At 35.7% G+C, this 25,920-nt stretch overlaps 1 protein-coding gene across 8 annotated transcripts in view; it reads left to right on the top strand.

The window, feature by feature from the left end:
- The window catches only part of WDFY3 (WD repeat and FYVE domain containing 3), a 264,702-nt gene that overhangs the window by 33,448 nt on the left and 205,334 nt on the right, over positions 1-25,920 (top strand). The gene's annotated exons all lie outside the window — the stretch shown is intronic.

The raw sequence follows: 25,920 nt of genomic DNA, 5'->3' as shown, positions 1-25,920 counted from the left end.
AAAAATCTAGTTGTAAGCACAGGCTTTGGAACTCTTTATTGTATTATAGTAACTTTGAGTGACTAGTTTGAATAATGAACTATGTTGTGAGGCACTTGAGAGTACTATGGCTACTTAGTTGCCTGAGTTTTAGTATTTTACTTTGCTCTATTGTTACTGAAAAGTTTATTTATTTTTAAACAACAGAAATTTATTTTCTCAACAATTCTAGAGGCTGGAAGTCCAAGATCAGGGTGTCAGTGTGGTTGGATTCTGGTGCAAGCTCTCTTCTGACCTGTAGATGGTCACCGTCTAGCTTTGTCCTCACAAGGCAAAGAAAAGGAGAAAGAGAGGGAGATCTCCCTTTACCTCTTCTTATCATATCAGTTTAGGGCCCCACTCCTATGACCTCATTTAATCTTAATAGCCTACTAAAGACCCTATCTCCAGATACAGTCATGTTGAGGGTTAAGGCTTCAACATATGAATTTTGGGGGAACACAGTTCAGTCCATAGTAGCCACCTAGTAGTAAGATTGCTGGGTTGTATGAAATCTGCACTTTCAACTTTTCTAGATATTTCCAAATTGATCTCTAAAGTGGTTGTAATAATTTACACACCCCTAGCAAGTATATAGATGATGGGATTTTTTTAACTAGAAGAACTAAAAAATCCCAAATGGAAGATAGAGGGTATAGTCTTTTGTAATTGCAACTTCTTTTTCCTGTTCCACCAATGTCTGGAAAGTCTTCCAAATAGCTGTTTAAACCTTGGCTTCTGTTAATCAGTTCTTTTGTTTGTAGCCATGGTACTACATGGAGTGCTCTGTTCTCCTCTTTTTTTTTTTGAATTACTAGTCATTCGATAATGTTCTTGAGCTGTAGAGAGGGTATCTTTTTGACCATGTTAGTTCTCTATTGATTGCATGTGACTCAGTTCAAATTAGCTTAAGCAGAAAGGGGAAGTTATCAGCCTTTTGGGCACACCAAAGGATCCAGGGCAGAAATGCAGCTGGGCTGTGCAAGGAGAACCCAGGAATCAAATGTAGTCAGGTCTCTCTCAAGCTCTCAGTGGCATGCCTCTCCTGTGCATGTCTCACTCTCTTTGGCTTTCTCCATGTTTCCATTCTTTGTCATGGGAAGCGTGGTCGCCACCACTGCCCATGATTTATATCTTCTAATTCAGACTCCCAGAGAAAGGCTTACTCTTAAGTACCTAATCCCAAATATTCCAGAAAAAAACTCTGATTCCCTGCACAAGTTTGCAGTGGCTGTCTTGCCATCTTTGTTTCAAGACCTGTTCTCTGAAAAGGATCTGACTTACTCCTAGTAAAATGCAGATGACCAATAATATAGTATTACTCCTTCCAGGTGTATTTGTTAAGCTAAAGGTGTTTTTCTAAATGTTAAGCTAAAGCTGTTTTTCCAAACTGTGTGGAAGTGAAATCTTGTGTTCTAGTATATAAAAATGATTAACCTAGATGCAAGAAAAGTATTAGGAATTGAAAGGTAGTGTTTTAGGTTTCAGGGAGTGGAAGAAAATGAGTAACTATGTAGGTAGAGGAGGAGGGCAGGTAGATAGTCAAATATATACTTCTAAGGTAGCAGTGTTACAAAGATTGAATACAGCAAGTAAAAGAAAAGCCTTTCTATTTGCCTTTTTCGAGAAAAGATTTGAAGGTAGAAGAAAGGACCATTAGGCTTAGTCCCACCTCAACTACTAACTATGATTTTGGATAAATCACTTATTCTCTGTGTAGCTCGGTTTACTACACCAGTTTCTTCATCTTAAAAATGGAATTGATGATAGTGGTGCCCCAGAGGGTTCTTGTGAGGAATTAATATATGTTAAGTGTTCAAAACAATTCCTGGCGCATCAGCAGCAGCAGCGTCAATTTTTGAAATGAGTCAATTACATTATATGATTGCAGGAGTCCCAGCTAACTTAAAAAAAAAAATCTGTGGTCTAAGATTTTCTGATACAACCTTATGTCTTTTTTCAGAATAAAGACTTAGAAGCTTTGTCCATCTACTTGAGTCCTGCATTGAGGCTAATTTTGGTATTGCCAATAAAAGTCATTTTGAATTCAGTGTATGTATTAGTTCTTTTTGCTACATGTATTAATTTGTTAAGGTTGTCACAACAAATTACCACAAACTGAATGGCTTAAACAGCAGAAATTTATTGTCTCACAGTCTGGAGGCTAGAAGTCTAAAATCAAAGTGTCAGCAGGATTGGTTGCTTCTGAGATCTATGAGGGAAGGATCTGTTCCAGGCCTCTTTCCGTGACCTATAGATGGCCACGTTTTCTCCATAGCTCTTCGCATTGTCTTCCCTTTATGTGTGTCTGTCTCTTTGTTCAAATTTCTCCTTTTTATAAGGATACCAGTCATATTGGATTAGGGCCCACCCTAATGAGCTCAGTTTAACTTGATTACCCCTGTAAAGGTCATGTCTCCAAATAAGGTCACATTCTGAGGTGCTGGGGGTTAGGACTTCAACATATGAATTTTGAGCAGGACACAGTTCAAGCCATAGCACTACATAACAGATTACCCCAAAAGTTAGTGACTTAAAACAACAAACATTATCTCACAGTTCTTGTGGTCAAGAATCTGGGTGCCGTTTGCTGGGTCCTCTGGCTCAGGGTCTCTTGCAAAGCTACCTTTGACACGTCCGCCAGGGCTGGTCTCATCTGAAAATCCTAGAGGGGGATCTGCCTGCAGTTCACTCACATGCTTGTTGGCAGTACTTAGTTCCTCACTGGTTGTCGGGCCGAAGGCCCCAGTTCCTCATGTTGGCTGTTTGCCAGCAACCTACTAGTCCTTGCTGTGTGAGCCTTTGGTTTTTGTAGTGTAGTCTTGGAAGTGGCAACCCATCACTTTTTCCCTATTCCATTCACTAGGAGTGAGTCATTAGGTCCAGTCCACACTTAAGGAGAGGTCCAGTACACACTTACACAGGGATGTGTATCCCAGGAGGGGAGGTTATTGGAAGCCATTTTGAAGCTCCCTACGTAGACTATAAGAATGAAGAAAGAAGAAAATATGCTAAGTGGAAAAATATATAAATTATTTAATATTCAGGAAGCTTTAGTCTTAAACTCTAAGCAGAAGTTTCTCACTTTTGTGCCATATAGCTTTGTAATCAGAAAGTACCCCCTCACCCTTAAAAAAAGGAAAAATCTCTTATCATTTCCTTTTTTTTAAAGCAAAGAGGAGTTAATTTTGTTCCATTTCATCAAATTTGTTATTTTTTTAATCCTATGTAGAATTCTTCAAGTGGTACCTGAATTTTCACTTTGCTGAGTAAAACCTGGTATTTCTCATAAAATATCCAAAGGCCTACCCTCGTTTCCCTAAAATAGTTAAGAGCAAGGGTCGTAGGTTATTGAGTACTTTAATTTTATCAGCTTTTCTGTGGTCACTTTCTACAACTAAGTTATAAAGTGTGAGAAATTATCAGACATTTGTGAAGATATTTAGTATACCAAATTGGCTAAGGGAAATGCCCAATTACAGTTACTTTTACAGAATATAGTGGCACAATCATGTATACTTCATTTACCAGCTAGTAGTTCTCAATATTTGTATTGATGGAAAGATAATTGGAAAGTGTTATGGATTCATTTTTGTAATCTTTGTTTTGGAAGGCGGTATAGTTGTGTTTCTGGAAGCAAGATTTGACCTAGTTGGCATTATCTATATAAGTTAATCTAATGGGGGTGTGTGTGTGTGTGTGTGTGTGTGTGTGTGTGTGTGTGTGTGTGTGTGTGTGTGTGTGTGTGTGTGTTTAGCACATGGAATAACAGTGTTTTAGTAAATTTAGTCTAAGAAAATCTCAAATTCATTGAGAAAAGATTGTCTTAACTCCTTTAGGGTAGATTGAGCATGTACTTCTAAAGCATCTGATTACATGACTGAATTTTATAAGGAGTTTTAAAATTATAATTATTTGTGAATTACTATAAATATATATCATACATTTTAGTTTAGTTATTATTAGAAATGATGAGACTTATTTTTAAATCTCAGTAGGTTTGGAACTCAAAGTTCCCTCATACTGTACAGAAATTAAATGAGTATGAATTCAATAGAATTTCTATGTGATATCCCTTTATACTTGCTAGGGGAATGTAGTTTAATAGAAACCATACAAAATTTTTGATTTAAAACTTCCTTTTGACACACATAGAGTGGACTGGGGAATTCATTCTTATAGTTGAACAAATGGTAATGGTTTTTCGTAGAAAAAAAGCAATGTTGCATTGATATGGCAAAGAGGAAGTTTTAAACTTAAACTCTTAGTATTTTGCATTACGAGGATATTGAGCTAAGAGTTTTGTTTATAATTTACTCCCTTGTTTGAAAACTTCTGGGAATAGATTTATGACTAGATTTTGGGCTTTAGACTATATATGAGAAAAATAGTATAGCATTTTTTGTCATTTAGAAAACTATTACCCACAAATGAAAGTCTGTAGAATGTATTCTTTCTAGAAACATATATTAAGAGAGTTTAAAAAGTTCAAAGAAGGGAACTCAGTGCAGTATAAAAAGTGCAGATGTACTTAATGTGAAGCTTAAATTACCAGATTTAAAAGGTTTTTATAATCAGAAAAAATAAGTTGAAAAGTAAAGTAGCACTACAAATTGGAGAATTGAGATTTAAAAATTTAATTCAATTTTTCTTTATTTTAAGAAATAATACTTAAAGTTTGCGACTTAAAAATATGAATCATTTTAATCATACTTTAACCCATGTTGTGAAACTTTTTTCTTTTTTTTCCCTTAGACTTTTGGTTTATTGTCTAGAGCTTACCGTTTCTATGACTATATCATTGAGTTGATTTTGATCCTGAATATCACTTATTTGGCTCTTGTTTTGAGGTCAAATTATGCATCAGTCTTTATTGACAATATGTTAAAAAACTGTATAAAATATTAAAAGTAGATATAAGAGGGGATAACTGCAGTGTGTAATATGTATTAAGGTTCAGTTTCCAAACTTAGTCATACTTCCTGGTTTAAATCTTGGTGTCATTGCGTACAGCTGTTTGCCCTAGTATAAATTTCTTAATTTCTTATGTCCTCATCTGTTAGATGGGTTTATTGATAGTATTTAATGGACGTTCATAAGAGTTAAATGAGGTAATGCTTGTAAAGTGCTTAATATTGTGTCTGGCACATAGTAAGTAAAAGCTAAATTCATGTTAGCTGCCATTTCTTGTTACAAGCATCGGCCTTAAGTCATTTTTACTTATGTTTTTGAAGGATAGAATATAAGCAAAATGATGTCATGTTAATGATAATATATAACCCTTAGTATTCAGTTGATTGATTACATATTTTATTAGCATATAGACTTTATTTTTGAAAAGTAGAATAGAGTTTACATAAAAGGTTATGAGTTTAGAGCCATCACCAAAATTATTGACTTAAAAGGGGGGAGAAAAAGGGAATGGAGCAGGTAAGTGTGCTGTTTTTGCTGTAGGTCTGAGGAGAGATTTTGTAGTCACTAACAACAGTTTTTTAAAAAAATTGGAAACACTAGGATGTCAGCTTTTCATTTTCATTTTCTTTTTAAACTTTAACTGTTAGCCACTCTGTTCTGGTTTTTGTTTTGTTTTGTTTTGTTTTGACCTGGGGAAAAAGAGTGGGAGAAGGTGTGCCTGTTTTTTTCCTAGTCTTACAAAGGATATATCGTTTGGGTCTTGTGTTCCCAGTGGTAGGAATGTCCCTTGCACCTCAGTTTTATGAAGACCTCTACTAAAAGGTATCTTTAAGTATATTAATCTGGTTGTGAGATGACTGTGGCTGCTTCGTAGCATCCTAAGAAAGCTAAACTCCTCCGTTTAGAAATAGGATCTATGCCTAAGTTGGGGGAAATAGGGAATTTAGGAGGAAGTTTCTGGCTCAGGTACATTTGCTCCTAATTTGGTCAAACATCAGCTCTATCTTCGCCTGAGGACATTTTTGTTGTGTGTGTGCTTTATATAAATGAAAACAAAGAAGACCGCTGCTCTCCTAAGAGCTTGTAAATGGAAAGTGTTATACAACATACATGATATAGAAGGAAAGGGAATGGGGGAGGGGAATTCTGAAATATAAGCTCTAAAGCTGTTTTATTATCTTCTTTGTGTGTAGTCGGGGAGGAGCTTTAAAAAGCCTAACCCAGAATCATATTTTGAAAGTAAAGATTCAGTATCTCTTGACTGAATGAAGGATTGTCGTGAATATGTCTATATGCTGAAGCAGAAGGTGAGTTAAAGAATTATTTGATTTCAAAATGTATAGGGAAGGAAGTACAGGTCCTTTTAATTTAAGTTGATTTAATTGTTTGCTTTTTAATTTTTTACATAATCATTTTGGGTCTTTAAATACAGATTAGGATATTTTGGTTCATTCCTCTTCTAGATAGCTGAGATTATTTGTCATAGTCTGTTCTCTCTTCCTTCCATCTTCCTTCCCTTTCTTTCCTTGTTTCCTTCCACATACTTTTTGACCTTTCAGTTGGTTCTTTTATATTTGGTCTTAACCACATGTTTTGTAGGAAGCTGTTTTTCTCCTTATGGTATCCCTAGCTCTTTCTTAACTGTATCATTGCCTAGTCCAAAAAACCCCAGATGAGTGAATTTTTGTAGTTACCTCTGAACCAATCAGAATTCATACTTTATGAGAGCAGTTACTATTTGTTTTATTTTTTAAATCTTTTATAATTAAAAAAAATCTTTTAAAGATTTTTTACCTTCCTCTGACATCAGTAGATTATCCTGTGCTTTGCTGTATCTAAGTGGGCGTTCTGGAAAAAGGGCTTCCTTTTTCGGCCAGAGTTGGTTGAAGGAAAGCTTTTTTTTTTTTTTTTTTTTTGCGGTACGCGGGCCTCTCACTGTTGTGGCCTCTCCCGTTGCAGAGCACAGGCTCTGGATGCGCAGGCTCAGCGGCCATGGCTCACGGGCCCAGCCGCTCCGCGGCATGTGGGATCTTCCTGGACCAGGGCACGAACCTGTGTCCCCAGCATTGGCAGGTGGACTCTCAACCACTGCGCCACCAGGGAAGCCCCAACTGTCATTTAATTCTTTAAGCAATATGTATGGAGAGTAAATTAAACAACTTTGTGGCATATAAAAGTTTTTACTGTACTATTGGACAGTATATTTACATGCTTAGACCTATAGAAATCCAAGCAAAAGAGACCATCTGTCAACTGAATTGACCTTTGGTATTACTTCTCTGTCTGTCTCTCTCTCCCCCCACCATCCCACCCCCTCCACACGCATGCACAAACAGTTAAGATTTTTATTAAAAAATTTTTTTATTATTATTTTTTTCACCGCACCGCACGGCCTGTGGGATCATAGTTCCCCAACCAGGGATCGAACCCACACCCTCTGCATCGAAAGCTCGGATTCTTTTTTTTTTTTTTTTTTCCAGTACGCGGTCCTCTCTGTTGTGGCCTCTCCCGTTGCGGAGCACAGGCTCCGGACGTGCAGGCTCAGCGGCCATGGCTCACGGGCCCAGCCGCTCCGCGGCATGTGGGATCTTCCCGGTCCGGGACACGAACCCGTGTCCCCTGCATCGGCAGGCGGACGCGCAACCACTGCGCCACCAAGGAAGTCCGGAAGCGCGGATTCTCAACCACTGGATCTCCAGGGAAGTCCCAAGATTTTTAAATTAAAGTTTGAAGGACAAATGTTACTTGTTACTGAAAGAGTAAATATGGTGATGAAAACAAAATTTTTGTGGGGAGAGCAGACCATGCCAAGACTTATTTAATCTTCAGTACTTATATTTAGTTTTCTTCCTTTTGATTTTGTTTTCACTGCCTAAAAGTACAGTTTCATAAAAACGTTCCAGTTCTAGGAAAAGAGGATGATAATTTCTATAAACTGGAAAAAAGCTATAAGAAGTAAGATTTTTGCCCTGAGGAACTAAATTGTTTAATGAACTCTTTAATATATATTTGCTATCTTTTTTTTATATTCTTAGTACAAAATATAAAGAAATTTTATATTTATAAAATAAAATGTTTTATTTATCTTTATTGTGAGGCTTAAAGTGCCACATGAAAATTATTTGAATCTATTACTGATATCTAAAATCTACAATATGGGTATAAAAGTGGGATCCTAGAATTGAGATACAAATATATATTTCATAGCTTTTGTATATAATATATGCATATATATTATATATGTATATAGTTTTATATAGTATATGGGTCTATATTGATTCCTTGAACTGCTTATACTTTTCAGTGCTTGTAGAATATACTTTGATTATGAATAATACTGCTCTCAAGTAACTTCTGATAAAATGTCAACTGTTCATAAAGAACGTAGAATTTCATAAAGAAATTGTTCCATTAGTAACAATTAAGAGGGCTAGTTAATTCTCAAAAGGTTGACATCTTACCATGAGACAGATCTATGTTTTATCCTGAAATCCTAGAGAATAGATTTTTTTTTCTTTTCCCTTTCTTTCTGTTACCTTCTCTATTTTTCCCTGCTCACTTTTCAATACTTGACCCTTCCTCCCTTCTATTCCCTACCTTTTCTTTCCATTCTTTCCTTTTAATGACCTCTTTTTCCAGAGGTCCCATCTCATGTTATTTGTGTAAAACGGGCACTGAATATATTGCTCAATAGCAATTGCTTTAGGATTGGGTCCAAGATGGCTCTTGCAGTTGTTTCATGACTAAGTTTACAATTATGTTAGACTAGCTCTTAAGGCTCTGGGCAATCATTTTTGCTTATTTGGATCTCAAGATCCAAAGCAGTGTATTTTATCAATATTGGGATTTTTAAGTTGACCCAGTGCATTCTTTCCTGCCGATGTTCAGTACCAGTTGAGAAATATAGAGACTGACATGATCAGGTTTCATGTGGGAAAGGGCACTCTGTAGCGGTGGTTAGAGAGATTTAGAGCCAAGGCTGGAGAAAGGGTGATCATTAGTAGATTGTAACAGTAAATCAGAGGAGAAATGCTGAATGATTAGGACCTGAACCAGTTTGGTATGATTGGAGAAAACAGGACAGATATACAAGATAGTCCCTTAGGATATGTCCCTTTGGGTTTGGGAGTTGAAAGAAAGGAAGGAAATGAATTGAAACCCTTGGGTAATCTAGGTTAACTGCCAAGTTTCTAGCTGGATGACTGGTTGACAGTGGTCCTGTTCCACTATGTAGAAATTATAGAAGAAAAAATAGAATTTAGTGGACTTCCCTGGTGGCGCAGTGGTTGAGAATTGGCCTGCCAATTCAGGGGACACAGGTTCGATCCCTGGTCTGGGAAGATCCCACGTAACGCCGAGCAGCTAAGCCCGTGCGCCACAACTACTGAGCCTGTGCTCTAGAGCCCACGTGCCACAACTGCTGAAACCCATGCGCCTAGAGCCTGTGCTCTGCAACAAGAGAAGCCACCACAATGAGAAGCCCGTGCACCGCAACAAGAGTAGCCCCCGCTTGCGGCAACTAGAGAAAGACGGCGCCCAGCAACAAAGACCCAACTCAGCCAAAAATAAATAAATAAAGTTTAATTTAAAAAAATAGAATTTAGGGAGAAAAATAATATGTTATATTTTGAACATAATGATTTTAGGGGGAAATAATTTCAAACTTACAGAAAAGTTACAAAAATAATATAAAGAACATCGATGTACCCTCACTCCAGATTCACCTATTGCTAACCATTTGTCCTCAAATGCTTTATTATTCACTTTGTAAATGAATGTTTCTGTGTATATATTTATAAATACATATGCATATATGTGTATTCTTTCAATGTCCATCTGCTGTTTATTTGTGATATAAAATTTAACCACCTGTTTCATTGTCTGATTTCTCCACTGTGTTACTCTCCTCCCTTACAACTAATAAGCAATCCGTGAGGAGATACTTTAAGACAATTAAACCCACTCTTCATCAAAATGTCATCCACTATATGTAGGATCCATTGATGATAGCTTGCTTGAACCATGGTTCTAAAATGATGGTTTTTTCTAACTCCAGAACTCCTACTTTTACCAGTCATTACTCAGCATCCTACTGTAATAAGAGCCCTTTTATTTTTCTATATATATTATTAGTTATTAAACTCATGGATTCCTATTTTTTCCCTGATGATTAATAATTCATTACTGTCCTTAAATATTTTGGCCTTCAAATTTTCTCAGATCTCACCAGTGGGACCCTCTTCTTTTCATGCTGCCTCCTTTCGTTTTTCATGTCCCCATCACTTTTTCTTAATCACTTCATTATTTTCATCATTTATAAGACAACTCATTGTTTATCTTCTCTGCCTAGCCTAGAGTCAGTCATTTCTCCTAGAAGCCCTGGCCCCTTTGAGTGGGGAATGGGGAATGACAGTAGGAACCAAGATCTGGACACACAGTATGTACATTGCTACTTGATGTATTTACTTCTGAGCCCTGTGAGGGGACAGAGCTAGAAAATATGTCTTTATACGTACACACGTACGTATGTATATACACATTTGCATGCATATGCTCATGGATGTATGTTTGAACCTGGATGTATATTTTAGAATATGAATTCACACTGATTTCTCCAATTCTCCCTTGTTCTGTAGTGAGAACATGGGCTCCTAACAGTACCAACATTCTTACGCATTTGCTCTAAATGAGTATCACCTAAAATAATTTCAGAATTGTTTCATCTATACCACTACAAAAACAAAACAAAAGCAACACTCCATTTTTGTAGGTAAAACATTCATTGGTTTCTTGTTTATCCTTCTGATTTTTCTTTTGGTAATGATGAGCAGATATGGTTTTTTTTTTAATAAATTTATTTTACTTATTTATTTTTGGCTGCATTGGGACTTTGTTGCTGCACGCGGGCTTTCTCTAGTTGCGGCGAGCGGGGGCTACTCTTCGTTGTGGAGCACGGGCTCTAGGCATGCAGGCTCAGTAGTTGTGGCACACGGGCTTTGTTGCTCCACAGCATGTGGGATCTTCCCGGACCAGGGCTCGAACCCGTGTCCCCTGCATTGGCAGGCAGATTCTTAACCACTGCACCACCAGGGAAGCTCTATGTTTTCTTATTTCACTTTTTTCTAACACAAAAGGTAGCATACTGTCTATATAAGTACTTGGGCACGTAGTGATTTTCACTGAAAAATATACCCTGGAAATCACTCCATATCAATTCATAGAGATTGCCATCATTCTTCTATGTATGTTTGCCAGTTTATTCATCCTGTCTTCTGTGTTTGGCTATCCAGGTAATATTTTGCAACTTTAGAGTGCTGCAGTGAATAACCTTGTGCATATGTCTTTTTCTGTTGTTGGAGGTGTATCTTCAGGATTAATATAGGAGCGGGTTTATTGGGTCAAAGGGTAAAATGGATATGTATGTAGTTTTACTAGATGTCACCAAATTCCCTTTCACTGCTGTTGTACTGTTTTGCATTCCCACCAGCAATGTATATGAGACTGCCTATTTTTCCACAGCCTTACCAAGAGAGTATATTGTCAAGCCTTTGAGTTTTGCCAATCTGAAGTGCAAAGAAATAGTATCTCAGTATAGTTTTAATGTGTATTTTTCCTGTGAGTTGAGTTTATATCTTTCAGATCTGTAAGAGCCATATATAGATATATGGGGACATTTATACATGTCTTTTTCCATTTTTTGCTAAGATTTTTGGTCTTTTTTTCCTTCAGTTATTAAGGTCTTCGTATATTAGGGATATTAGTTCTTTACCTGTAATGTATATTTGGAAATATATCTCCCGGTGTTTTCATTTGTCTTTCGACTTTGCTTATGGTGTTTTTTTGCCATTCAAAGATTAAAAACAAATTTTATATAGTCAAATTTATAATTGATTTCTTCTATTGCCCTGGCATTTTTGAGTTTTAGTTAGAAAACATAATGAATTTGGTGTATTTCACAGTGAAGGAATGAGGTAGTAATCTATACCAGAGAAACAGAGATAATTCTCTGTGCCCTGTTTCTCACTGACTCACAATTTTACATTTTAAAGCCCGAACCATAATAATAATAATCTGGTATTTCATACATAGAATATGCCAATATATTTATTTTACTTTTAACTTTTTATTACAGAAGATTTTAAACATCCATATAATGAACACTTATATATACCTATCATATAGCTTCAGTATAGCTTTTAAAGCTACTGGGCCAAATGATCTAGATTTATAGGTTTTCAGTTATTGTGAATTATCTTTGTAAAGAGGAAAGTTTGGACTAGCTTAGTAGGCTTTGGCCAACTGGCCTCCCAAGCTCTCTGGCCTCTTTTCAATGATCTTGACACCAGACCTGACCTCTTTCAGGCTTCTGTACCTCCACCATCTCCACAGATCTGAATTGTATAGAAAAAAGTTGAGAAAGATAATAAGTCAGAGAGTAGTAATGTTGCCATGGATCAGTGGAGTAACTCAAGAGAGGTCCGCTTGATCGATGCATTTAAAGTTATATCTCTTATTTCAGGTCAAAGTAAACACTGTTTACTGTGTACATATATATTTACATATATAGTGTATTTATGTTTTTCGTGGTTCAATGTTATTAGAGTAGAACTAGCAAATATCTTTTATCAGTGCATCTAAGAAGATAACCTACAGAAATTTGCTACTAGAATCTAAACATAACACAGAAAACACTCAAAAATTCTAACTTGCTTAATGGAATTTTCTTTGTACTGCAGTTATTTTAAACTGAAATTATATTGTTTTCATTTGATAGCCTCCATGGAAATTGTTTTATTAATTCAGTATATTCATTTTCAGTTTATCGAGAGGCAATGATTAGTGTCAGAGAATGCCTGGAGATCACAAAAGCTCTGGGATTCTTCATTTCATTTTAGTTTAAGGGTCTGTATCCTATTTGGCACAACATTCTTGATACATCAAAACCCAGTTGAATTACAGCTTTAGAGTTTTAGAATAGCTTTATCTTCTCAGATAGAAGCCAAATAGTCACTTGCAAGTAATCATATTCTGAGAATATCACTGTTCTTTTAAAAATACTTTAACAGAGGCAGGAAGGAAAATCAGTAAATTCTTCATCTAATGACTGTAAATAATTTGCATAAGTAAAGTCCACATTTGGTTTCTTTTTTTCACTGAGGATAACAATGGTAGTGAGCATGGCAAGACAGAAGGCTTTCTGGCAAGAAGTGGATGAAGAGGACTGGTAATAATCACAGGGGAATGTTGCTGCATATGTCTGTATTCACTGTTTTTCCTCTGCCCATTTCTGTGAACTTGCCTCTATGGACTAAATGTTATCTTTTGCTTGTATTTTACATTTCTTGACTTGTCCTTTTTGTCTTTCTGTTTTGCATTAGTTTGTGATGTTTTTCATCCCTCTTCTAAAATTACAGCTTGTCCACAAAAAGGTGGTCTTTTTATCCTATCCAACATGATATTAAAACATTTTTATGATTAATATCTACCCCTAAATATATGACAGGCCCTACTTTTGCCAAGTTCTTTCTATAAAAACAAGAATGTGTTTCTTTGGGTTAATTTATAAGCTTCTTTTTTAGTATGGCCAGTGGAGTTGCATGCTTGATATTAATGTTGGCTATATATCTTGAAGGTAGTACTGCATCAGTTTTTCTTGATCTGAAATTTTTGTTGTAATAGGCTTAGGTGTAATTAAATTTTGTGTTTCACGAATAATATTGAATCTTAAATGCTTTAATTTAAAAAAATTCTGGTAAAATACATAACCTAAAATTTACCATTTTAACCACTTTTAAGTGTACAATTTAGTGATATTATGTATATTCCAAATGTTGTCTAACCATCACCACTATCTATTTCCAGAGCTTTTTCATCATCCCAAACAGAAACTCTGTATCTATTAGGCAATAATTCCCCATTCTCCTTTCTCTTGGCCCCTGGTAACCTCTATTTCTGTCTCTATGAATGTCCATATTCTAGATATTTTATGTAAGTGTGATCATACAAAATTTGTCCTTCTTTTTGTGTCTGACTTATTTCACTTAGTATGTTTTCAAGGTTCAATCCATGTTGTAGCATATATCAGAACCTTATTCCTTTTTATGACTCAGTAATCTTCCACTGTATGTATATACCACATTTTGTTTATTCATTAATCTATTGACAGCACTTTGGTTATTCCCACCTTTTGCTATTGTGAAATCTGCTGCTATGAACGTTGGCTCACAAGTACCTGTTAGAGTCTCTGCTTTCAGTTCTTCTACACACACACACACACACACACACACACACACACACACACACACACACACACACACACACACACACACACACACACACACAGGAGTGGGATTGTTGGGTCATGTGGTAACTCTGTGGTTAATTTTCTGAGGAACTGCCATACTGTTTTCCATGGTGGCTGCACCATTTTACATTATCACCAGCACTACACAAGGATTCTAATTTCTCCACATCTTTGCCAAAACTTGTTATTTTTTTACAATAGCCATCCTAGTGGATGTGAAGTAGTATCTCATTGTGGTTTTGATGGGCATTTTCTTGCTAACTAATGATTTTGAGCATTTTTTCATGTGCTTATTTACTGTATACCTTCTTTGGTAAAATGCCTGTTTAAGTCCTATTTTTTAATTGGGTTGTCTTTTTTTTTTTTCCCCCGGCACGCGGGCCTCTCTCTGTTGTGGTCTCTCCCGTTGCGGAGCCTGAATTAGGTTGTCTTTTTGATGTTCTTTATATATTCTGGATATTAAACCCTAGTCAGAGATGTGAGTTGCAGATATTTCTCCTTTCTGTGGATTGTCTTTTCACTCTTTAGATAGTGCCATTTGATGCACAAAGTTTTTAACTTTGATGAAGTCAAATTTGTTTGTTTTTCCTTTTGATGCCTGTGGTTTTGGTGTCATTTAAGAAACAATTGCTAAATCCAAGGTCATGAAAAAGTGCTCTTATGTTTTCTTGTAAGAATTTTATAGTTTTAGTTTTCAGATTAGGTCTGTGGTCCATTTTAAGTTTATTTTTGTATGTGGTGTAAGGTAAGAGTCCAACTTAATTTTTTTTGCATGTGGATTACCAGTTTTCCCATCACTTTTTTTTTTTTTTTTAAGTCCTTTCCCTGTTGAATGGTCTTGGCCCCCTTGTTGAAAATCAAATGGGCATATATGTGAGAGTTTATTTTGGGGCTCTCTGTTCTATTCCATTGGTCTATATGTCCATACTTATGCCAGAACAATGTTGTTTTGATTACTATATCAAATGTTTTATTTTTAACTGACTTATCATTCTTGTGTGCCTTTTAAAAGGTTTCTAATATATCTTTAAATTTTGCACTTAATAGTTTCATTTAATTGATAGTACTCCAAAAAGAACTGTAAATATCAACTTTATAATGAGTTCTGCTGGATTTAGGTTACCAGGAAAATTAATATTAAAGCAAGCAAATTTGGGGTTATTTAACTGATATTGCACTTTCTTTGGAAATTAGAAGGAAAAGCATAAAGACAAAAAATGAAACGTTAATTGTATTTGCTCACAGAAAGAATAAAAAGAATGGGAAAGACCAATTATTCACATAATCTATTAAGTTATCCTTTAATTTCATGTTAAATGTCACTTTTATTTTAGTTCTGGAAGTAATCTACTTAATGAAACTCTTCAGGAATTTCATAAAAGAAAATATTGGCATTTTGTAAGGGACATTTTCAATAAGGAACTCGTAATGACTCTTAATTATTAAGCCAGAACCAAATAACTGTTTATTAGGCTTTTTTTTTTTTTTTTTTTTTTTCCCCGGCACGCGGGCCTCTCTCTGTTGTGGTCTCTCCCGTTGCGGAGCACAGGCTCCGGACGTGCTGGCTCAGCGGCCATGGCTCACGGGCATAGCCGCTCCGCGGCATGTGGGATCTTCCCGGACCGGGGCACGAACCCGTGTCCCCTGCATCGGCAGGCGGACTCTCAACCACTGCGCCACCAGGGAAGCCCTAGACTTTTTTTTTTTTATGTTACAAATATCCAACTTAATTTTGGTCCTTTCAGACTGCAACAAAGATTAGAAAACTTGAACATCAGCTGTTATTTTCCTTCTCTGTTGATATACAAATTTTATTTTCATCAGTTTTTTTCAGAGTAGGTTTGTATCCCCTTCCCTTAAAAGAATATTCCCCCCAATATTTTAACTATAGTTCTTAAATAAATTATTTGGGATTTAGAACCATGAAGTAAAAATATTTTGTAACAAGAATACTGGGCAATAAATTAAAAGCAAAAGCCTCTAAGAAAGTAAATTTAACCTCTTTAAAGTTTGTTATAAAGTAATTAATTCTGTCCCATACATTAAAAAGATACCCCTCCTTAATAACTCAATTGATTACTTTCACTTTTTTCTAATAGGTCTCACAATTTTTTAGAAGTTGTATAATGGCCAGTCTTGTTCTATCTGTATCCTCATACACTTATTCTACCCCTGAATTATTTTGAAAAAAATCCCAAACATCATTTCATCAGTAAATATTTTAGTAGTTGTGTGCATGTGTGTGTGTGTGTGTGTGTGTGTGTGTGTGTGTGTGTGTGTGTACAAACAGACTGCTAGTATACAGTTTAGGGCAAATCCATTCACTAAATAATTTTTGAATTTCTACTATGGTCCAGATGCAGTGGGGGATAGAAAAATTTTGAAGTCATCATCTCTGTCCTAGAGGAGCTTACTTTATAGCTTTGAGCCAGTTCCTAAGTTGAAAATTTGTGGGCACTGAAGTCCTGAAGAATTTGAGTCCAGCCTTAGAAAAACTAAATAGAACTCTTGAGCCAAATAAGAACAGTGAGCTGTATTCTGACATACCTGACTCACATACTCAAGGAGAGGTAATGCCATATCCTTTTAGTCCTTTTATCTTAAAAGGGGAAAAAATAAAACTGTACTTGATATCAGCAATAAAAAAATGTTAGAAATATATAGAGTTGGGCTTATCAGTTATAAATGACTTAAAATTTTAGGTTACGTGAATTAGAATGATGCAGAACCACTTACACTTTCATCATATTGACTTTATACCTCCTTTTTTTTGGACAGTCATAATTTTAAAATTCATTTCCATTTTTAGAATGTACTGGTGATTTTTATTAATTTAGAAGGTATACAATATATACCAATTAAGATTTTTCTTTTATTTGTTCAAAATATTTTTTATAGTACTGTAATTTTCCTTTTTTAGAGCTTTGAGATGTTGATGACATTTACTTTCAAATATAATCCCAAAGTTCTGTTTTTGTACCTTTTTAATGTCTATTGATTTCACCTACTACTTTTTCTTGTTGCTAACATTTTTCAGTGCCATCATCCTGCCTAAACTGAATGGCTGCAATCTCCTCTTTTTTAAATAATTTTAAAAATATTTATTTATTTATTTGGCTGCGCCGGGTCTTAGCTGCGGCACACGGGATCTTTAGTTGCGACATGCACGTGGGGTCTAGTTCCCTGACCAGGGATTGAGCCCGGGCCCCTTTCATTGGGAGCGTGGAGTCTCAGCCACGGGACCACCAGGGAAGTCCCTGCAATTTCCTCTTAACTGTCTTCACTAGAAAGCGCTCCTTTGGAGCCCTTTTCCATACTGCAGCCCGAGTCCTCTTTGTAGAATGCAAATCTAATTTTCTTACTCTCCTTTTGGAAATTCTCAATGCCTCCCTACTGCCTTTAGATAAAGCCCAGAGTATGGTATATCACACATTTCTTTACCCAGTTGGAGCTTTTATGTCCAGTGCCTTCAGGTGTTGTCTCTTGTGCTTTCCTCACCCCTTACGTGTAGATATTTATACCCATAACCATTCTTGCCTCCTGCAACAACTTCTCATCTTCCTCTCTCTTCTTTTGAAATCTGGTATTATGTGCTGGGTATACTAGTAGAGTCTTGTTAGTTACCTTTTAATTAAAAGCACTTTTACCTTATTACCAGCCTTTTTAATTTCATCCCCTCTGTGATACATATAGTGTCTTATTTGTTCTCTGTATCTTTGGGGCCTGGTGACTGGGACATAGGCACATAGGCACAGATTGATATTTATTGAATAAATGAATGAATGAATGAATGTTACCTATTGCTATGATATGTTACCCTAAAGCTTAAAAAAAAATAAACAAGCATTCATTATCTTATAGTTTCTGTAGGTCAGCCATTCAGGATTGGTTTAGCTGGGTCGTTCTGGGTTGGAATCTCTCATGAGGCTGTAGTCATCAAGATGTTGGTCAGGCCCTCTCCATAGCGCTGCTTGGGTATCCTCATGACACGGAAGTCAGCTTCCTACAACGCAGGTGATCCAAGAGAGATAACAAGGAGGAAGCCACAGTGCCTTTTATAACATGATCACACAGTCACTGCCATTACATTCTGTTCTGTCACTAAATTTAACTCACAATTAAGAAGAGACTCAACCTTTTTTTTTTTTTTTTTTGAGACTCAACCTTTGAAAGGAGGAGTATCAAAGAATTTGTGGCTATATTTTACAACTAACCACCACAGAGTGGAACAGTAATTTATGATTCTCCCTTGGACGTGACCAAAATAGGTCATGTTCCCTCCTTTTGAAATGCATTTGTTCAAATGGAAATAAATTTTAAATGTATGCCTTTAAAATATTTTATTTTTTTAAACTTTTTATTTTATGTTGGAGTATAGTTGATTAAAAATGTTGTGTTAGTTTCAGGTGTACAGCAGAGTGATTCAGTTATACATATACATGTATCTATTCTTTTTCAAATTCTTTTCCCATTTAATATTTTACTTATTTGTGATGATAACTAGATTGCACATAAATACAGTTATTTAAATGAGCTAATTTTCTAAATATTCATATTTTTATTGTAGCTTTTTCACTTAGATTCTGGAAATAAAATAAGAAAGTCATCTAAGTTTTGTATTGTCTGTAAAATGAATGTGACACAGTATTCACTGCTTTAAGGCTTATTGTAGGTCTTCAAAAAATCAAACATCTCTATCTGTGAGCCATATTTACATACTTTTAAGAGAAAATGATAATCTTTTGAACTTGTAGCTTAAAACAGTTTAAGTTAATTGTACAAAAATTAGTCTTTTTAGACTAATATATATAACTTGCTCATTCAAGAAAAATTGGAGTCCCTAATATGTGCCAGGCATTTTATTAGGTGCTGGGTATGTACTGGTGAATAGAATAGACATATTTTTTCCACTTGGAGTTCGTCTGTTGGAGAGCAGATAATAGATAAATAGATATCTATGGAGGAAATAAAGCAAAGTGACAGAGGACTGTGGGAAGACAGATACTTCCACATTGTTAGAAAAAGATTGTCAGGGGAAGTGACCTTGAAGCTGAAAACTGAAGGAGTTATCCTTGCCAGGAGCTTTAACGCCCTGCAGTGTGAACAGTTGGTATATGAGGAGTTGAAAGGATGCCTGGAGATGTCCACTGGGGAGAAAGTGGAATGAAGTTTGAGGGGTAGAAAGGGATCATATTATCTAGTTTAAGAGTCCATGATAAGCAATATGGATTTTATTCAGCATATTGAAAACCATTGAAGGATTTTGAAGTTATGATTTATGCTAACCCCCTCGCCCCCCAAAGAAAGATTTTTTGCCTGCAAAAAAAGAGAAGAGAGGGGAAGTGGGAAAATGGTAAGGAGGTCATTATATTGATAGTAGTCCACATGAACAATGATGGAGGTTTGTTCTAGAGTGATGGGAGAGAAGAGGATGGGTTTGAGGTCTAGTTTGTAGGTAGAACCAGTGGGACTTAACATGGAGTGTGAGGGAGAAGGAAAGTATGGACAATACTCAGGTTTTTGGCTTCAGCAGACCAGTGAATGGTAATATCCTTAAATGAGATTGGAGCTCAGTGAGAAGGAAAATTGGGTTTATTTTTTTGACAATGTTAATTTTGTGATGTCTGCAAGTCATTTGGTGGACATGTCAGGTGGCAGACAGTTATGCAGTCCTGGAGCTCAGAGGTTTAAGAGGAGATATACAGATGGTATTTAAAGTTGTGGAATGGTTGAGATCCTTTCTAGGGAGGAAATGCCCTAGGAACTCCAGCTTTTAGAATTTGCATGTGTGGGCAACATTCTTGCTTTATTTTGTGAAACAACAAAAGGCAAAACTACAGCACAGAAAATTTGGTTTATTTCTATCTAATATATATTGAAGATACATATGCTTTCTTTCCTTCAATTTGACAGTAGTGTAGTATATGAGAAAAAAGTTTAAAGCTCCACCCAGCCACTTGTTGAATGAATAACTAAGCCACTTACTAGCTGTATGACTTTGGAATTTTACCTCTCTGAGCCTCTGTTTCCTTATCTGCTAAAGGAAGTAAGAGGAGAGTTATTTTGAAGATTAAATGAATTAATTTATCCAAAGCGCCTAGGACAGTGTCTGGTATATAGTAAATACTCAATATTCTTTATTTTCCCTTTCCTTGCTTTTAATTTGTTTATATGTGTGTCTGTGAGCAGGTGAGCCACTCTGAAACAGGTGTTATATTTAATGCCATTCCCCCTGTTCTCATGCAGTGTTAGAGAGAAAGGTAGATACAGACATGTAACACATAAATATATGGGTGTGTAGCATAGTTTCTTAAATATCTGAAAACAGTTCTTTGCTAAATGTTCATACACTGTTTTTGTCCTGCTTTTCTTAGACTGTCATAACTCTGCTGCCTTCAAAGAAGATTATCTCTTAAATAATGAGATACTAAGATAAAGGTGGTTTTTTTTTTTTTTTTTTTTTTTTTTTTTGCTGTACGCGGGCCTCTCACTGTTGTGGCCTCTCCCGTTGCGGAGCACAGTCTCTGGACGCACAGGCTCAGCGGCCTTGGCTCACGGGCCCAGCCGCTCTGCGGCATGTGGGATCTTCCCAGACCGGGGCACTAACCCATGTCCCCTGCATCGGCAGGCGGACTCTCAACCACTGCATCACCAGGGAAGCCCTAAAGGTTTGTTTTGAAATATGAAATCTAATGAGTATGAGAATGAATTAAAACAGTATTATAAAAATTTTCACTCTTATGTATTAAAGCTTTGTAATTATTAACATAGAGTTCTCAATTGCATATTAAATTGTTCGTTGTCAGATATAAAATTGGATAATCTAATACTTTGAAGGCAAAAATAAAGTGTTAAATTTGAATCTATGAGGTCTGCTTCTAATTCATCCTTTTCCTCCCTCCCTCCTTCCTGCTCTCTTTGTCTCTTCCCTTTCTCTCCCTCCCTCCTTCCAAGTAAAAGCAGTGACTCAAACTCTCTTCATGTATGCTCTGCTATGGAAAATTCTCTAGAGGTGTCCCTTTGCTTTGAAATAAGTGATCATGTGTTTAATATCAAAAGGAAAACATGTATTCCTTATGTGTTATTTCAGTCTTCTGTCACCTAAATGTACCCAATACAGCTACCAATGTTTTGGAAAGACCAACATGCATTGTACAGTGGGGCTTACAGTAGACCTCCTTATCTAGTGCCCTACATGTGGGACAGCCTGCAAAACCTTAGTCCTTTGTTCTTTATTAATATTTCTCGGTACTTATAGGTGTTGGCACAGTATTACAGAGAAACTCCTTGTGCCTTCAGGTACCCTGTGATAAGAAATCCCGTTTAGTAGATTTATTACAACCTTATTACCTTTCGTTTACGAATTTAAATCATTGTAGAATGATGTACTGTATTTCATCAATTCTAAGATGCACTTTTATCTCATTTGCAGAATTTTGAAACTAGAATCATCTTACAGTAGATATAATAGGAAGTTATGTTTTTTTTAAAATTGGCAGTGTTTTTTCTTGGTGGTACGTAAAATAACAGTAGTCTTATAATTGATGGTTAACTTGGATTTGATGAAATTTGGTAGCCCTTCAACTGCAAGTCTCTAGCCATAGAATACATTTGATATTAATTAATGCTTATGTAAAGTAAGAATCAGTTTTTTAAGAACTGATCATGTTTTTTACATTTGTTTTCTACTTGATTTGTTGAGTATAACACAAGAGGTCAGCAAACTTTTTCTGTAAAAGGCCACAATGTAAATATATTAGGCTTTGTGGGCCATACAGTCCCTGTTGCAGCTGTTCAACTCTGCTGTTCCAACAAAAGCAGCTTTAGACAATACATCTGAAAATAGTTCTGTTGCAATAAAACTTTATTTACAAAAACAGGCTGTGGGCCAAATTTGGCCCATGAGCTGTAGTTTGCCAGTCCATAGCAGAACATTGTAATGATCAAACAACTTCTCGAACGTTCACTCCCCAAAATATGACTTCTGGATCATCTTTGAGCCTTTGTGCCTGTATTCTATACCTAAAATTTTCTTTTTGTTTCTTTTGGTTGTTTGATCTATTCCATCTGTATGTGTCTAAATCAGGGTCATCATACTTAGGTTCATGAACCAGTAGATATTTGTCTTTGTCCATGTGAGTGATCTTTGGTTCAGATTTGTTACCCACTCTGACAAATAATTTGCCAGTTTGTGCAGTGAAAAGCTATTAACAGATTAATGAGTCAGAGATTTTTAAATACTGTGCCTGAGAATAATAGTTTATTTTAATTCATTCCTCTGCCTTGCTTGTCAGAGTTGGTATCAGAAAGTCAGCTGCCTTTGGATCCATGCTAATAAAGTTGAATCTGAGCGGTAACCTAATGAAGTTGAATATGAGAGGTAGCATAATAAAGTCATTAAGAGTACTAACTCTGGAGCCAGACAGCCTGATTAAATCTAGGCTCTACCATTTACTGGTCTTGTGACCTTGGGCTGCTTACTTAACCTCTCTATGCCTCAGTTTCCTCTTCTTTAAAATGAGGATAATAACAGCACTTACAGGTTGTTTTGAATATTAAATGAGTGCCAAGAACGTAACTGTCATAAATAAATTGGATTTTAAGCATAAGATATATGATCTTTAGAAATAATTCCATTACTATTGAATTTAATTGTCAGAATATTTGCAATTTAAAATGATAAATTAAAAGGAGCTCATAATGAGCAGTATTTTCTCCTTTTTTCCATGAACATATTTTAACTATCAGTGTTTTCTCTGTGTTTACCTCCATGGCAACATCCAGCATCTGGCTTTCAGTGAATGTTAATTAAATGAATGGGAATTTGTGTTTTTGTTTCAAGGTGCTGTTTTTCCAATTATTTTCCGAACTTTTATAAGACCCATCTTTTGTCTGATTTGGAGAGAGTAGTCTCTTGCTTGTTGAAAAACATGTTTTATATTTCACTATAATCTAAAAATCTTTGAATTAATTGTTCTTAATGCATTTCTGTAAGCCATTATTTCCCTCACTTTCAATGCCTCCTAGTGATATTTCTGATAGAGACTGCTATAACTATATACAAATATAGTTAACTTTTGTTTGATCTCAGAATAGGCTGGGTTAACAACTGACATTAAAATGGCTGTGAAAAAAAGACTGACTAGTTCATTATATAGCAATCTTGGCTTCAGTTTTTCTTATGCCATAACTTGTGAGATACAAATTTATTTCAGTTTTTGGTAATAAGAAAATGCCTCTTCCATAATATTTCTATGCCTACCTGTATTTTCTTTGTGTAACTACCATTAGGTTTAACCATATAAAATTGCTGGTAGTCTACTGTTTCTGACCTAACAAAAATCGCATTTTACATAACCCAACCTAATAGAAAGCAAGATTTTTTTTCTAAAGTCTTATGCTGTTTGTAGTTTCATTTGATTTCAGCAATTTGTGACTTTCATTCATTTAACAACATAATAAACATTTTTCATCTTTAACTTTTGATAATACACACCTTCCAGGAGCCTTTGAGAACTATATGTAAATGGTTGTTAGAAGCTATATGTTAAGCTTTTAATGTTCTGGCATCACGTAAACAGCTTAACGCACATTATCTCTGATCCTGACAATAGACCTGAAAGAGGAATTAATGTAAATGGCAGAGCTAGGATTTGAATTCATTCTAATGACCTAGTCTTGGAAGTTGCATAGTGTTAACTCCCAGCATCCTGTTTGTTAGGAGTCCCCATTCAGGAGGAAGGGAGATAGGCTCCTCTTTTTGAAGGTATCTAAGAATTCGTTGACATTTTAAAGTCACCGCAAAAAGCTAGAGACTTTTGGATGTGTTTTCTGTCAAGATGAAAAATTTTTCTTCTCTTTGATGTCGATGTAAATGATTTACAATTAGTGGTCATTCCTGAGTCCTTTGTCTTCCAGATTTTAACTTGAGACATGGTCTGTTAATTATACACAATGGAAGCAATCAATTTGAATGTTCTTACTGGTACAAGGATCTTAATCTTCTAGTTTTTCATGTTTGATTTTTTTTAATCTATTTTATTGGATTTACAAAATATATAACTAATTTAAAAGTTGTTTTTATTATTGAGTCTGTGAAAGAACTAATTCCCATACCTCTGTTTTCTCTGAAAATTATTTTGTATTTGCCACATTTATCTTTTGATTAAATGTGGTTGGCAGTTAGTTTACACACTGCTCATGGGCAGTCTGCAGGTCTGGCTGCCGAAAAGAAAGTTAGAGACCTTGTACAGAACTAAAACATATATGGTAGAATCTTTCGATGTGTGTATGGAATAAGATGTCAGATTTTCTAGACAGCTTGGAGATGAGGGAGTGTGGAAAAAGGGCTGACAACTATGATATAAAACATACCTGTACATTTATGGCTAATCTGGAGAGCACAGTGGGGGTATTCTGAGATAACTTGGATTGCAGTATTTCTTCATGTGATATGTCATATTTGACAGGGGAAGTATTGCATTGAGGGTTTTATGTTCACCCTCAGATATCACCTGTCAAACTGTGTGCACAAAAATCACAGAGAGTATTTCTCTGTGATGTAATGCTTTATAGTGATTCAATGATAAAAACCAGGAATAAAACCCAAGAGTATAGCGACCTAGACCACACTTGCTGATCTGATCTTTCTTGGTAAACTCTCATTCTTTGGCCTGAATTTTTGGAGTCTGTTTCCTTATTAGTTTATTGTTTTTCTTTAACCTAACATACTGTTTTATAAAATTTTTATTTTTCTAATTATTACACAGTGAAATTTATCTTTCTTTGGAGTACAGCTCTATGAACTTTGATACACAGATTAGTGTAACCTCTACCACAATACAGACATAGAAAACTTTTACCACCCCTAAAACTTCCTTGTCCTATCTGTTTATACACTTTCTCTCCACCTCTAGCCCCTGGCATCCACTAATATGTCTTCATCAATAAAGTTTTCTCTTTTTAAAAATGCCATATAAATGGAATCATGCAGTGTGTAACCTTTTGAGACTGCTTTCTTTCAGTCAGCATAATGCCTTTGAGAATCATTCAAGTTATTGTGTGTATCAAGTTTATTCACTTTTACTGTTGAGTTACGTGTGTGCCACAGTTTGTATATCCATTAACTGGTTGAAGGACATTTGGGTTGTTTCCATTTTTCTGGCCATAATGAATAGAGCTGCTGTAAACTTTTGTGTATAAGTTTTATATGATCATAAGTTATACAGATCAGCAAACTTTTTCTGTAAAGGACTAGATAGGCTGTATTTTAGGCCATATGATCTCTGTTGCAGCTGCTATGCTCTTGTAGGATGCAAACCGCCATACACAATACAAACAAGAATGGATGTGGCTGTGTTCCAATAATACTTGATCTGCAAAACAGGTATGGCACGTGGCCATAATTTTCCAACCCCTGTTCTATGGTAAATGTCTAAGAACAGGATTGCCAGCTACATGATCAATATATTTAACTTGATAAGAACCTGCTGGTTTATTGATTTTTTTAAATACTTAGTTTAATAATATTTGAATTATGGAATTTTAATGAACGCAGACCTTATAGTTCGCACATCAGGCCTATATAATTTATGGTAAGACAGATTTTGGTCTTGTCTTACACTGTGACTCTTTTTTGCCTTCTACTTGTATTCATGTTCATGTGAGGTCTTTTTTTTTTTTTT

Source organism: Tursiops truncatus, chromosome 5 (assembly GCF_011762595.2).
Source record: "Tursiops truncatus isolate mTurTru1 chromosome 5, mTurTru1.mat.Y, whole genome shotgun sequence".
Taxonomy (NCBI): domain Eukaryota; kingdom Metazoa; phylum Chordata; class Mammalia; order Artiodactyla; family Delphinidae; genus Tursiops; species Tursiops truncatus.
Note: the sequence above shows the minus strand (reverse complement) of the source record. Positions and strands in the feature narration are given on the sequence as shown.